The sequence below is a fragment of the Geospiza fortis genome, unplaced genomic scaffold (genome assembly GCF_000277835.1).
Source record: "Geospiza fortis unplaced genomic scaffold, GeoFor_1.0 scaffold403, whole genome shotgun sequence".
Classification (NCBI taxonomy): Eukaryota; Metazoa; Chordata; class Aves; order Passeriformes; family Thraupidae; genus Geospiza; species Geospiza fortis.
Window position 1 is genome coordinate 2018036 of NW_005054336.1, and position 13934 is coordinate 2031969.

A 13934-nucleotide genomic window follows, 5' to 3' on the forward strand; every position below is an offset into this window, starting at 1 on the left:
TGGACAAACTTAATTCTGTAGCAAGAATCTTAATATCATAATAGATCTGCATAGTGTTACATTGCAATATAGTACACCCAGAAAAAGCAGAAATAAAATGCTCTTTTGTAATAATGACCATTGTCAGACTGCAATGTGATTATTTCTTTGGGAAACACTTTGTTTCTGGGTTACCTAAAGATCAAACCATCTTTTGGGTTTGGTCCCTTGGGAGGGAAATCAAGAAAATATGCTTAAAAAAACATCATTATACTTGACAGGATTTACAGCTGCATGGTCTCCATTCCTGTGCACCTCCTTCCACTGCCTGACCAGCAGCCAGAAAAATGGCCAGGAAAAAAGCCATTCCTGTTTCTGTGCTCTGCCCGGGCTTGGGGGTATTTTGGGAGCCCTGCCAGCCTGCAGCCAGGGGTGTGAGGGCTCCTTCCTCCCCCCTGTCGTGTGCCTGCGCTGCCAGGGAAATGGTGCTGTTAGTCCTTGCATCTGACACACTCCCCTATAAATCTGAAGAGATTTGGACATTGCTCCAAAGGTAGTTGGGCTGCCTGCATTTGGTATAGGATGTTTGCCTCATTTCTGTTTCTTTAAGTTATAAGGAATAACGTGTTTCAGTTTTGGTGTTTCATACCAAGACAGCACTGTCCTGCCAGGATGGAGCAGGAATTACTTCTCTCTGGTGCTTGCGCTCCCAGTGGAGGGAGAAGAGTGGTAAACACAGCAGCCTGTGTCGGCTTTGCCTTTGGGTGAGCCCTGGCAGGGAGCTGGCATGGGGACATGCTGCCCCTGCAGTGGCACACAGGCAGAGGCTGGGAATGCTGCAGGAGTATGGATACAGGAGGGACTCTGACAAGAGGGTGAGGATGGGCCCCTCAGTGTCTTCCCTGCTGGGGCAGTGGCAGGTCAGGGACAGGCAGGCAGTGTCCCACCAGCAGGGCAGCTCAGCACAGCAGCTCTCTGCAGGTCCAGCTCCACCCATGGGTGCCTGGCACACCAGGCTCAGCTCCTGATTTCCCATCACACGGGCTGCCCATCACCGTGCCCTTCTCTGTTACACTGCCTCAGAGCACCTGAGGGACAAATCTGGGCTGGACCTGCCCTGTTCCCACTGGGATTGAGAACTTTGGTGTGTCATAGGGGAACATGAGATTGGCAGACATGCAGTGAATGGCAATGGCCCCAGAGCTTCCACATAAGGAAGCCCAAACCAGCATGAGGACCTCACTCCAGTCCTCTGGCTCCAGGTGCACATTTAAAGGAGCTTGTGCTGGCCGGGAAGTTGTTTTCAAAAATGCAATACCATCAAAGAGCGAATTAATCATGAGCAGTGGGGTTTGATGGCTTTTGGTGAGGGCCAGATTCCCAGGTACCACGATGGGGAGCGCTGGCAAGGTGTGTGATCCCGGGGCTGTGGAGTAAAACATCTGCATTACAGGCACTCTTGAACCATTCTACTGACAAGAATGATTTTATCAGCCCATCCTCTCCCCTGCTGCTAAGTTCATGAAGATGCAGTGGGTATGGGGACCACATCCTGTGACAGGTGGCAGTGGCATGGACACCGAGAATGGTCATGGCAAGATGGGGCTTCCTTCCAAACCTCTCCCAATGGGCCAAATGAGACATGAGTGACCATGTCTCTTTACAGTGCTGCAATTACACAAAAGGTAGACCTGAGCTACTTCAGAAAACTGTAAGGTCCCTCAGGAACCTGACAGAAGTGGCAAGGGAATTCAGGACTTCCAGATGCACCAAGAGCCACGGAGCTCCCAGAGGTTTCAGCAAGGAGTCATTTTGTAGTGCATGTGTTGCTGCTGGTCTGGTATGATACGCTGGAGCACAGGCTAACTTGATTTGTTGTGCTTTTACATTGCTGGAGTAAGAGGGATACTAAACTGTCTGTTAGAGGAATTTTGTCACATGAATTTTATGAACTGTGGTAAATAAGTGTTGATGTTTTTCTGAATTAAAATTGAATTTAAATGTAACCCTTGTCTCTTGCCAGCTGGGGTCATGTGGCACTGTTGGACTGGCTTGTGGAGACTGCCTGCAGTTCTATTTATTTAGTAAAATATTTTGGCAAAGCTCTGGCATCCTGTTTCCTTGCTGTGAGCAGAGAGAAGAAAGTAGTTTAAGTAGCACAAAACTCCAGTACAGTCACAAGGTTATCCTCAGGATCAAGTTTTTGGCTATATCTAGGAGCTAGATGAGTTCAGAACAAGTTGCAAACAAAACCACAGAGCAAAATACTACCCTATGCAGAGTAGCTTTGGGAACCTGCAGTGGAGGAGCAAATACAGGCAGGATTAGTGCTTGGGAGACTTGTGACCTCATTTACCCATTTGTCCCTCTCCCAAGGCACATGATCCACTGCAATGCAGGGCTGGAGAGTGAGAGGGGCATCCTTACTGTGGTTGGATGCAAGACAGCTGGAAGCAGCAGAGCACTTCTCACCTGTGTTTGGAAGGTGATGCTACCCATGAGGCAGTTTATTTACCCACTTGACTGCAGCATCTCTGTGCTGGATGCACTGAGGAGAACTGACAGCCTCAAAGGGAGAGAATTTATTCTTTCCTTTAAATACAAGAAACCTATTGCTACATCCTCACTGCAAGATCTCAGTGTGCCACCTGTGTCACTGTGGAAACACTGACCCTTCTCACCGTCACCAGCAGCACGTCAGAGCCCACACTGTACTCTGCATGGGGTAGGACATCGTAAATGAATCCCAGCAGAGGTGTGCTCCTAGATGGTGGCTACAGTGCTCCTTGGAAACACAGCCTAACCTTTGGGGGGTGTTACCCCTGTGCCTTCAATGAGCTGAAAATTTCTACAAAGTCGCAGGCCTGGACATATTTTTTTCAAACCAAAGAGCTTATTGGGGCAGGAATCAGTAGAATAGATGAGAAAAGAAACTTTCTAAGCTTATGGAAATGGCTTTGCAAGGCCTGGCACTTGCACAGATGAAGAGCAACAACGTGGCCCTGCCAGCTGAGGGCTGGATTGGCCAAGCAGGTAGGGCAGGTTCCTCCTGCCCAGGAGCTTGGCGTGGCCACCCCGATGTGCTGCTGGAGGAGCTGCCGAGCACATGCTTTGCCTTTGCTGGCAAGTGTTTCTGCAGAGGTTGTGAAAATGGAGAGGCACTGCTTCCAAACTGCTGATAACACCCATTAGCAGAAACCAGCTGCACAAGGGGCTCACCCCTGCCAGCACCAGCATCCAGGCACCTTGAATGCCAATAATCCAGCAGTGCCACAGTACCTGTGCTGTTCACAGCTCCTCCAGAGCTCTGGGACCCTCTCCTTTGCACCATAACCCACACTCTCCCGTCAGCACCCAAATACTTGTAGCTGTTTGCTTCAGAGAAAGGAGGCTGGGACTTGGTGAGTCCAGCTTGTGCATCAACAGGAACTTAAGCTTGTACCTGCTGCAAGTGGAGCTTTACCATAAATCTTGCAAAGCAAAAGATTTTTTGGTCGGAAACATGTGAAAAGGACCTGAAAAAAAAATTTAGTGCTTATCAAGTGTCTGAGGAAGGCAAATAAAACCTTGCATGCCTGAAAAAAGTGAGGTGGTGAAGCAGGGGGCTGCTGCATATTGTGGGGTGTGGTGATACCCAGGGTGGGGAGGGGTGCTGGGGTTCTGCTGGCCCTTATGCTCCAAGGGCTCAAGGGTTACGGTGCTTTTTCAAAATCAGGGCTGCAGCAGCAAGGCAAACTCTTTGTAAGAGAATGTTCTGTCCATGACAGAGTAAAGGCTTTTTCAGTCATTGCAGAGAGGGCTGCAGCCTGGGGAGAGAGGGACCAGTGAAAAGGTGTTTTGTTGAGACTTGGATTTTTCCTGGGCTTGTGTTGATGCCAGAAGGGCTGGGGCTCTCCCTTGGCAGGAATGGGGAAATGGAGGAAACAGATGTGTTGCCATGGCAATGCAGGGAGCTGCTGCCATGGGCACAAGCCTCCTTTTTTGCCGTGTTCCAGCCCACACTGAGAGCCCACATCAGGGACAGTCAGCCCTGCAGGCCCACAGCCACCCTCTGACCCCACTGACCCTGGGCAGCAGGGTGGGACAGGGTGACTGCAGCACCCACACCACCAGCCAGGCTCCCCTGCTGCCCACCGGCACTGGAGTTGTCAGTAGCTCACTTAGGGCTTTCATTAAAAATAAAAAAACCTTTGTTTACTTAAATGTCTTTTTTTCCCCTCAGCTTCATCACTCCAGTTCCCCTTAGTAGGCTTCAAGAGTCCTCATTCATAAGGGGGCAAGAGGTAGGTCAGAGTCTTTGGGGGAAGTTACACCTAAATACAAAAATGTGTCTGCTCAAAACTTGCAGGTTCCAGACCTTATTGTCTCTGTGTCCTAGTGTAGGGGGATAGAACATAAGAAAATAAAGATAGTGTAGAAAGTAATCTCACCCCTAAGGAGTTGCAGCTGGGCCAATTATCATGGATTAGGAACAGGCCTGATTTTAACAGGCCACAGCTGTAACCAATGAGAAGAAGAGTGCTATAAAAGAGTGGGGTGGCTGGGTGAGAGGGGAACTTGAGTTGGTTGGTTGCTTTGTGGAGAAGAAAGTGCCAGTGCTCTGAGGAGCTGCCCATGAGAAACACCAAGAAAGGATGAAACTTTTGTGATAAGGAGACAACAGTATGGAAACCCTGCGATAAGATGAAAACATCCTAGGTTCTGCCATTTTTTTTTCCCAGGAAAAATATTTAGTAGGTCAGTAGATGACTGAAATGGTGAGTTTCCCAAAACTGGTCTTCCTCTCCTCTGTTCTCCTTGAACCCCAAGGCTGGAGCATAGGGCACCAAGGGTCCCTATGCATCATCTCACCAGAGAGGACAACAAGCTCTATAACATCAGGAATGAGGAAGTGTGGCAGAGGTGAGGCATGTGGCATGTGGTGAGGCCAGTTCAGGTGCTCCCAGTGTCACTGACAGCTCTCCTCTCCATGCTGCAGGTGTGCTCAGCCCTGGCAGGAAGAGGTTCTGTCTGTCTTAGTGTTTGGCCCAGGATATTTTAAACAGGGATTAGAGGAAAAGGAATAATCACTGGCTGAACTACTCAGTAGGCTCCAGGGTAGGATGTTCAGAGATACAATTAGGTCTCTCTGCCTCAGATCCCTCATGTGGCACAGGCTGTTTCCTCCTCCTTCAGCTCCTTTCTGCATCATTTGGCTGGAGTTGGAAGGTGAACAGCACCAACTGTGTGACTGATGCTTGATCCCAAGCAGCTAAAAGAAGGTGAGAAGTTCCCTACCCAAATGACTTACAGCAGATACCACCATCCCTGGGTGTTCAAGGGGGCTTGGTCCCAGTAGCTGAGTATAACCCTCTATATAGCACAGGCCAGCTGAAAAATTTTTGCCAGGATTTTGATATGTGCTGAGACACTATCCAAACAAAAGTGAGCAATGTCTCCCCAAGTCAATAATTCATAATGTGTGTGTGGATGTTTTCCCTTGACAGCAATACATTTGAGCCTTAGCCTTATCTAAATCTCATTTAACCAGCTATCCAAGCAAGGTTTAAAAAGTAGCTGTAAACTGCATCTAAATCCATCCATTTGAGCTGCAGTTTCATCTAGTACTTGTTTAGAAGTTATGCCTGAGAGATCTGCCTAATGTATGAGGGTGTTTTCCTTACACATTGCCTGGCTGGACATTTTTCCATTGGAGATCACTCAGCTGCTGGGGATCTGTGATAATGATGATTTAGAAACAAGGCCAGCAAGGAATTCAGACAGAGTACAAACAAATGGCCCAAAGCTGCCTCCCTGCCAAACGTATTTCCATTTTTCACACCCCTTTTCTCTACAGCATAGAAGGCCCATAACACTCCATAAGTACACATTTACAGTCACTTCAGGCCTCCAAGGGCATCCCCTATGAAAACAGCTCTCATTATAAAGAAATGTTTCCAGTTTAGGAGCCTTTACAGTGAATTCCATTAATGTCATGCTTCTATGAGTCCTGCATCCCTCTCGGTAGGTTTTGGTCCCATCTTTACACGTGCCTTAGATGCTCCAGTTGCCTTCCAACATAGCAAAAGTGATTCCCTGTTTTTTAGTTGCATGGTGTCCCCAAGCACTTTGTTTTCAGGCCTATAATGTATTATTTGCCATGGATGCACAGATAATGCAATGGATGCCCAATTTATTACATCTTATGGAGACACTGTGGATTTTTCCCATTGCAATCTTCATGAAGAAGTTTATTTATTCTGCAAAACTTCAAAGCATTCAAATTTAAACATTTTGCTTTCCCTTTTATGGCTGTGAAAAAGAGAGGTGAGACCTCAGAATGTGAGCCTTTTCCACAGTGTCACTGACAGGCAGCAGATGCCAGGGGAAACTGGGAATACACCAAACAAGATTTTGTAAGGGTGCAGGGCAGGGTCTGAGGTGAGGAGCTCACTGAGCAGTGCTGCTGGTGCAGGTAGCAGGAGATGAGAGGCCTCAGCCCTCCCACAGTGCTGGCTTATGCAGCAGGGGCTGGGCTGTGTTCCCTCTCTGGATTGTGCCCCTTTCTGTGGTGGAAAAAGTGAAACTCACTAGAGATGCTGCTGGGGATAGGCTTGGGGAAGTTTCTCTCTTTTCTTTGCTAATTAACTTGCTAAGCACACACTGAGCATAATGCCAGGTATTGCCCCAGGACAGGGGCTGTGTCTGCTCCAAAGTGGGGGCACCAGTGGTGACTCTCTGGCATCTCCATCCCCACCTATGGCATGGGGGGAGCATTTAAAGGAGTTTGTCAAGCTGACAAGAGGTGATGTAAAATAGTCTGAGATCCTCAGATGAAATCCACTGATGAAATAACCTGTTATCACTGTGCATCTCATCAGACTTCCCTGAAAATCATCCTGGCAGTTCCATGTGAGTAATGCAGGGGTGTATGCAGCCAGCAGTGTTGGTAAGGGAGTTTTCCACTTTCCAGGTGCAATAGATGCTGATTTGATCCTGGTGACAGTTACACATACAGCAGACAGTAATTATTCTGGGTTCCTCCCGGTGTTTACAGCTGAGTGAAGCTCCTGATCACTAAATTAAGTAAAGCCAGAAGGTGACACTGCACTGCAGGAGACCTTGGCAGTGTAGATGCACCCTTTGTCAGCAATACATGAGTTTGGTTGGCTTGCCTTTGGATTTGCTTCCTCTCCATCAGCCTCTGCTGCTGAAATCCTGTCTGCACCCAGCTCTTCACTGCCCCATGGAGTGAGGGACTGTAGCTGGATCCCATGGGGTAGGAGGGCAGCAGCTGCTGGCATCAGGGAAGGCAGAGCACAGCACTGAATGACTTCCAAGGCAACAGGGCTGTGTGGTTTTCTGAGAGCATGGAGCCCAGGTCCTGCCCCTTAGGGTGTCCCTGCCTGGCTGTGGGTATCACAGGTATGCCCAGCCCTGGGGTGGGCACCAGAAAGGGCTACAGGCACCCAGCTGCAAATGGCAGTGCTGAAAGCCTGGATAAAAGAGGAAGGAAGTTTTCCAGCTGTCATGGTTTCTGTTCTTTCTTCAGAATTAAAATCTGATGGGTATCTAGGAGAAGGTTTTATCCTTGATATTGGTCCTCTTAAGTCCTTCTCTTTTACCCCATCTTTGCTCTGAAAGATTTTTTGTTCCCTTGCCTGTTTCCCAAAGCTTTTCCCTTTTTGTTTCCCTATCACTGAGGGGGAAAAAAAGTTCCTAAATGCAAAGCAACAAAAACAAATTAAATAAATAACTCAGACTTACAGGAAAAGCTTGTCTATTTTTGAACTTCCTCTGCCTAACTTTTTTTCTGACTCCTTCAATGTCCAGTGTCTCCTGCCACCCACCTCTGGGCTTGGGCACATCCGCAGGCAAAGCTGGAGTGGTGCAGAGTGGGAGCCTGCAGGGACCCTCCTGGGGCACCCAAACCTTGCTGCCTCATGGAGTGGTCAAAGTTCTTCCCTGAGGGAGTGGGGAAAGGGGGGGTTTGCTGTTTGTAAAAAGCAAAGGAATTACTTTGTCTAGCCAGGAAATTCTCATACAAGCAGGGTACACAAGCAGTAGCTCAAATTCTCACCAAATCAGATTACCCAAAAAACTGTGCCATAAAAGCAACCTGATATCACATTGCCTTAACGGGAGTGCTGTATTCCCAGTCTGATAACATAAAAATGAGCAACTAACATGTAAAATAAGGAAATACTGTATTTCTCTGACTAAGTGCTTACCTACATGGGTCTTTTTCCTGATTTGGATCCTATTTTCTGCAAAACCAGTTTTTTAGGCAGGATTATCATGGCTCATTCAGTGAATACCTCACTCCAGTTTGCTTTCTGCAGCTTTTCTGCACTTGGATCCTCTGTTAATAAACAGCCTCTACTGTTTACCTCCCTGGGGGACTGTGAGAGAGCCTGCAGTCAAAGGGGATTGAAAACATCATCTTTCCTCTGCTATTGAGCTGAAAAGAAAAGCCTTCTGCAATGCCTACGGGACACAGTGTTTATAGGAATCTCAGCTCAGACGAGGCCAGGAATAGCACAGGGATGAAATGATACAGAGGGGGACCAGGGACACAGGTGGCTGCTGGAGGAGGGGTTAGCCAGAGGGATGGCTTCTCCTCCAAAGTATCATGCAACTCCTCCTTCGTGCACAGAGAGGGAGAAATCTCTCTCAGCTGCCACAAGTGACTCATGTAGAAGGAAGAAGGTGGATCTAAAAACCAAACTACAAATCAGGACTAAAGATCTGTACCTTCCTCCTCTGTTACTATGCAGAAGAACATCAGAATTGAAAGGCAGATTGCTTTTTTCTGAAACAAATTGCAAACAACTGGAGGGCTTCAAGTGCCTGATCTATTTATAATAAAACCAGTGGGAAATTAATTTGCTTATTTTCCTAACACTTAATAAAATAGCTGGCAAACAGTAGTGATAAACCACTTATGTTAAAAAATTTGTGGTTTCACTTCTTCAAGAAGCCTTTGCCTGTAGACTCTGCTCACCATTAAGGGAGACTGGAAATTTGGAGAATTGAAATATAAGCACATAAAGCTAAAACTCTGTGAACAAATATTTCATTACTTATTTCTTGGCATTAAAAGCCAATACCTCCAGATCTTCCAAGATAACTTCATATCACTTTAACAAAGATTCAAAGAAATAAAAAAGGGAGAGGTCTTTAAAAGTGTAAATCCCTCTTCCACTGCAGCCAGCTAAGCTGCTGCCAGTGGAGCCATTCACTGTGGGAATTTCTATGAGGAAGCCCTGAAACAAGCTGAAACTACTTGGTGAAGGTGACATTTTTGATGAATATCTACACTCACAGAAGCCTACAAACCATTTCACAGTGCTTTTGAACAAGGCTGGGAAGTGGAGGGTGCAGAGAATGTGTGGGTGGTATGCTCCTCTTTACAGCTATTTTCCAAGTCCTTCCCTAATAAGATGTTTTAGAAGTGCAGTTGAGGCTCTCTGAGGGGTCCAGGAAGGCTGGTGGCCAGGCAGTGCAGGCCAGGGGTTTGCTTTGGAGGCAGCAGGTGGGCACTGGGATCACTGCCATTACTTGCCTGGCTTTGGCAGCCCTGGGATCCTCTCCAGGCAGCACAGGGGCAACACTAAGGCCGTGTAAAGGTGCATGTAACTGAGACTGAGGAGTCTCAAGGATGGACAGGTGAGCCTGCTGGGAAGGTGAAGGGAGACTGACTGTGTGTCTAGGTTTTTGGTTATTTTTTCTGTTGTTCATGTGCTGTGCTCCCTTAGGATGGTCTTTTTGCTGAACTCTTTCAACCATTGGTTCCCACAGTATTCAAGACTTTTCTAATGTAAATGAGCTCCTTCTCAGAGTCTCCCTTGAACTGCACAATGCTTGGGAAGTTCAGAGAAACAGTGATGCTCTGAGGGCAGGGACTTTTCAAAACCCCTATATAAGTAGCTGATGATAAAACCCTTGCAAGTTATTTGTCCATATCCTCGTTTTCCTCATTCACCTGACATTCACCCACTCTCTATTGGTGCAGCGGTGGCTGGAAGAGGCATCTGGTCTGTGTCAGCTTTATCTGCCTTTTTTCTTCCTACTGTGCCTCATTATGTATGCTCAATAATTCAATTCAGATTTGAAAGGAAATACATAAGAAATTAACTGGCAAGACAGCAGCAGCTGCAGGAACTCCATGGGAGAAGAAATCTATGAACTAATGGACTTAGTGGCAATGTAATACCTAGACATGACTGCAAATTGCTTCAGCACATGTGAGTCTGAAAACAAAGAGAGGATCCAAGAAAATGGAGTCAGAGGAAAAATATCTGTGAAGTGGCATTTTCCTTGCTCCTCTGAAGGCTGTAGATGTACTCAGAACACAGTAAGGCACCTTGCAGAGCAGGCACAGTCAGGACAATACAGTGGGCAAAATCCTTAGTAGTGCAGTGGCAAAGTACATCACACTTGCTCACAGTGCCATGGGAGCTGCCACCAGATCTCAGGGCATGGTGGCAGAAATGTCCCAAATCCCTGGGAGCACCGGAGGCTGCATTCTGGGTGCTTGCATTCCCCACCTGTCTGCCCTGTGGAGCAGGAATATGGCTGTGAGGAGTTTGCCATGGCTGTCCTTCACTTGGCATCTGTGGGATGGTTGGGTCTGAGTAATTACACACTTTGAGCAGCCTTACTACAGATATAGAGACAGTTCCAGAAAAGCACTCTGCTAATTACAGATTTCAGTGGTTGATGTCAGGATTAAAACTGAGACACTTCCCCTAGAAGGCCTGTGATGCCCCCCAGTTTCTAAGAGTCCATCCCAGCCCTGGGGCATTGTGGGGCTGGGGACATTGCACATGTTATGTTACAGCTGAGGGTTCCCACTGTCTTTTTTTTGTTGTTGTTTTATTTTTGTTTTGAGTCAAGTGACATAAATATTCCCTAGCACTGGGGAGCCACATTTATTTTTATAAGACTGAACTTGTCTCACCTCAGAGTTAGGGCAGTTTCCTAAGAGAACTGTGCTCATACAGACTCCCTGCCTCTTGCTGGTAGCTGCTTCAATCAGCTGGGTCTCCCAGCCTGCCCTCAGGCCAGGAGATGGACTGGGAAAATGCCACAGAGGGATGCTGGGCACAGCACAAGTGACAACAGCCAGCACACAGAAAGCCAGTTTAAGGTTGCAGGTTCTGTGCTGCAGCTCTGCCCATAGTGGGGGGAGTGTTTCAGCTGTGAGAAACGCTGCTCTCTTCAACCAGAGTTTGCATTTGGACAAAATGGAAAACAGGTACCCACAGGCTATTGGGATGTGGTTCCAGTGCCCAGAACCACTGTGCAAAATGCTGTCAGCATGAGGTAAAGAGACTCCTTAAAGAACATGGCTGAAATTAGCCCTAGATCAGCAATTCCTACAGTAGCCCTGTGCTGTAAGGCCACTATGAATTGTTCTTTTTATCTTGCTGATTATAATAGTAACAGCAAAGTTTTTCTTGGTGTGTTGTATTTATTTTGCTTTCTTAGGAAATTAAAAAAAAAAAAGATGGACCAATGTTCTGCAGGCACTGTGGAAATAAGGGTGTGTCCTTGTCCACAAAATGAAATCTCTTCTGGCTTTTTTTCTAATCCCTTTTCCTGGGGCACTTGCCCAGCTCAGCTGGTCAAGTCCAGCATGATGAACTCCATTCTATGTGACAGACTTGCCAGGAGGTGAGGCACTGGGGGCTAAGCATGGGGAAACTTCTTTCCTGAGCAAGTCTTCCTGACTGAGGTGCTGAAACAGGAGTCCTGGCATGGAAGCCATGGTGGCATGAGGATTACAGCTCCTGGAAACCAGCTGGCCTCCAGAGCTGGGGTGTAGAGCCACCATCCCATAGCCCACAGGGTGTTTCCATGGTGTCAGCATGGTCCAGGACAGCCCTGCCATTCCCTCCTCTCCCTGCAGGTTTGGGACAACTGTCTGGGGGAAACAGTAAGTACAGAGGCAACTGGGGCCCAGCCAGAGGCTGTTTAATTGACCCAAGTGTCCCAGGCAATCCCAGAACATACCAGTTGCTGTGTCTCCCACGGGGAACCAGAATACAGGAGGCTACAGAGGTTTTTAGATCTCTACCACCATCCTCACCTTTCCATTCACCCCTTGTACCAGGTTTGCTGATGGTACAGCAAAGGGGTTGCTGGCATTGCCTGCACTGTGCAGTTATCTACAGCTGTAAAATTAGGTCAAATGCTTTGAATGTGATTACAGAACAGAGGGCAGGCCCATCTTAGAGTGACTATTCAGAAAGAAGGATATTTTGACGCCAATCATCAATACAGGGATACAGATAGCACACAGGAGCAGAACAGATGTCCATGAGTCTTTCAACAATAGGAAAAGGAATTTAAAACAGACTCATTGGAATATAACTTGAAAAACAGGTGAGTAGGAAAAACGAGAAAACAATTGCAAATAATTTCAGGTTTCCAGTTCTTTAAAAATTATAATGGTTCAGGTATGTGATGAGCAGCTGCTTTCTCTGAAAAGCAGGCAAAATATTAAATCAAAGAAAAAGGAGAATTTATGTACATATGTATGCACTTTGAAAGATTCCTGTTGAATTATGAATATCTTCAAATCATAAAATATAGAGCCTGTCAGTGGTTTCCATAGAAGTTTGAACATGCAATTTCACTTGTTCACAGTGCAGTCTCTGTGTGCTATCACACTGAAACCAGAGAGAAGCAAGAAAGACACAGAATAATCTTGTAGGTAAAAAAAAAAAACTTAAAAAAAAAACCCCAAACAACACCTACAAACCTGATTGACAGACTGAGTAATTATTAATGGGAAATTCAGAGACAAGAGGCATGAGGAATAAACTTCTCTAGGAATTGGCTTTTATCACACAAAATTCAATAGATTAACTGCAAGAGGTGAAGTGCTTCCTTCCCTTGGAAAAGTGGGGAGGTTAAAAATGCGAAGGTTCACCTGTAGCAGCCAGCAGCTGCACCAGTGCAGCAGAGATGCTGCAATGGGACACTGCTCCTGTGCTGACAGAGGCAGGAGCTTGCACAGCCCTCCATGGGCACCACCAGTGTGAGGACTGCTGCGAATAGCCGAGGCTGTCATGGGGTGGAGGGCATGACCCTGAGAACAGTACATTAGGGGCTGAGAAAGCACCCAGAAGCTGTGGGTTTGGCTGTAGCCCTTCCAGTGCTTCCTGCATGCCATGTGCCCAGGATATCTGGAGAAAGGATGTGCCGGGATTGTCTGTCACAGCCGTGGAACTGGGGACATCTATGGCATGAAACACAGGGGCCTTGCAAGCGGCTGTGGAGCCACAGGCAGGAGGGCAAGAAGGGCAAAGTGCTGGAGCTCTGGCACCCCTGGCCCAGCTCCCGGGCAGCCCGCCCCGCTCCCGGCCTGGCACGGCCCTGCTGCCCCAGGGGTAACGCTGAGCACGGCCCTGCTGCCCCAGGGGTAACGCTGCTCTGGTCAGGCACAGCACATCTGCCTTTGACAGCACAGAGCAGCACCCAGTTTTCATCTGTCACTTTACAGAGAGATTCTAAAGAGACAAAAAAGAGAATCTAGAGAACCATAGCACTTGCTCATACTTTTTTCCTTCCTTATGGATCTCTGAATTCACCATCTCTGGTCCTCTATTCCCACCTCTAAGACTGAAGGTCTCCAGTACATCCTTTCATGCCCTTCTGCACTCTGGTGGTTGTTGCTGCATGGACCCATCTCCTGAGGCTCTACACTGTGTCTGGAAGCTCTGTACAGTCTGAGGTACCTTGGGGTGTCTGAAGTGGCTGGTGGGCAACTGCTTATCTGCCCCACTGCCAGTGCCTCCTCCATCTCCTGTGGGCCCTTTCTGTCTTCCACTTCGGCTTCCAGCCTGGCCTCGAAGACATACCAAGAATTTGAAAATAATCTCGAAAATCTCAAGCATTTTGCTAGAGTTGTGACTGTTGAGAGTTCATGTTAAAGCCACAACTACTGCAGCAGTGAAGCAAGCAGA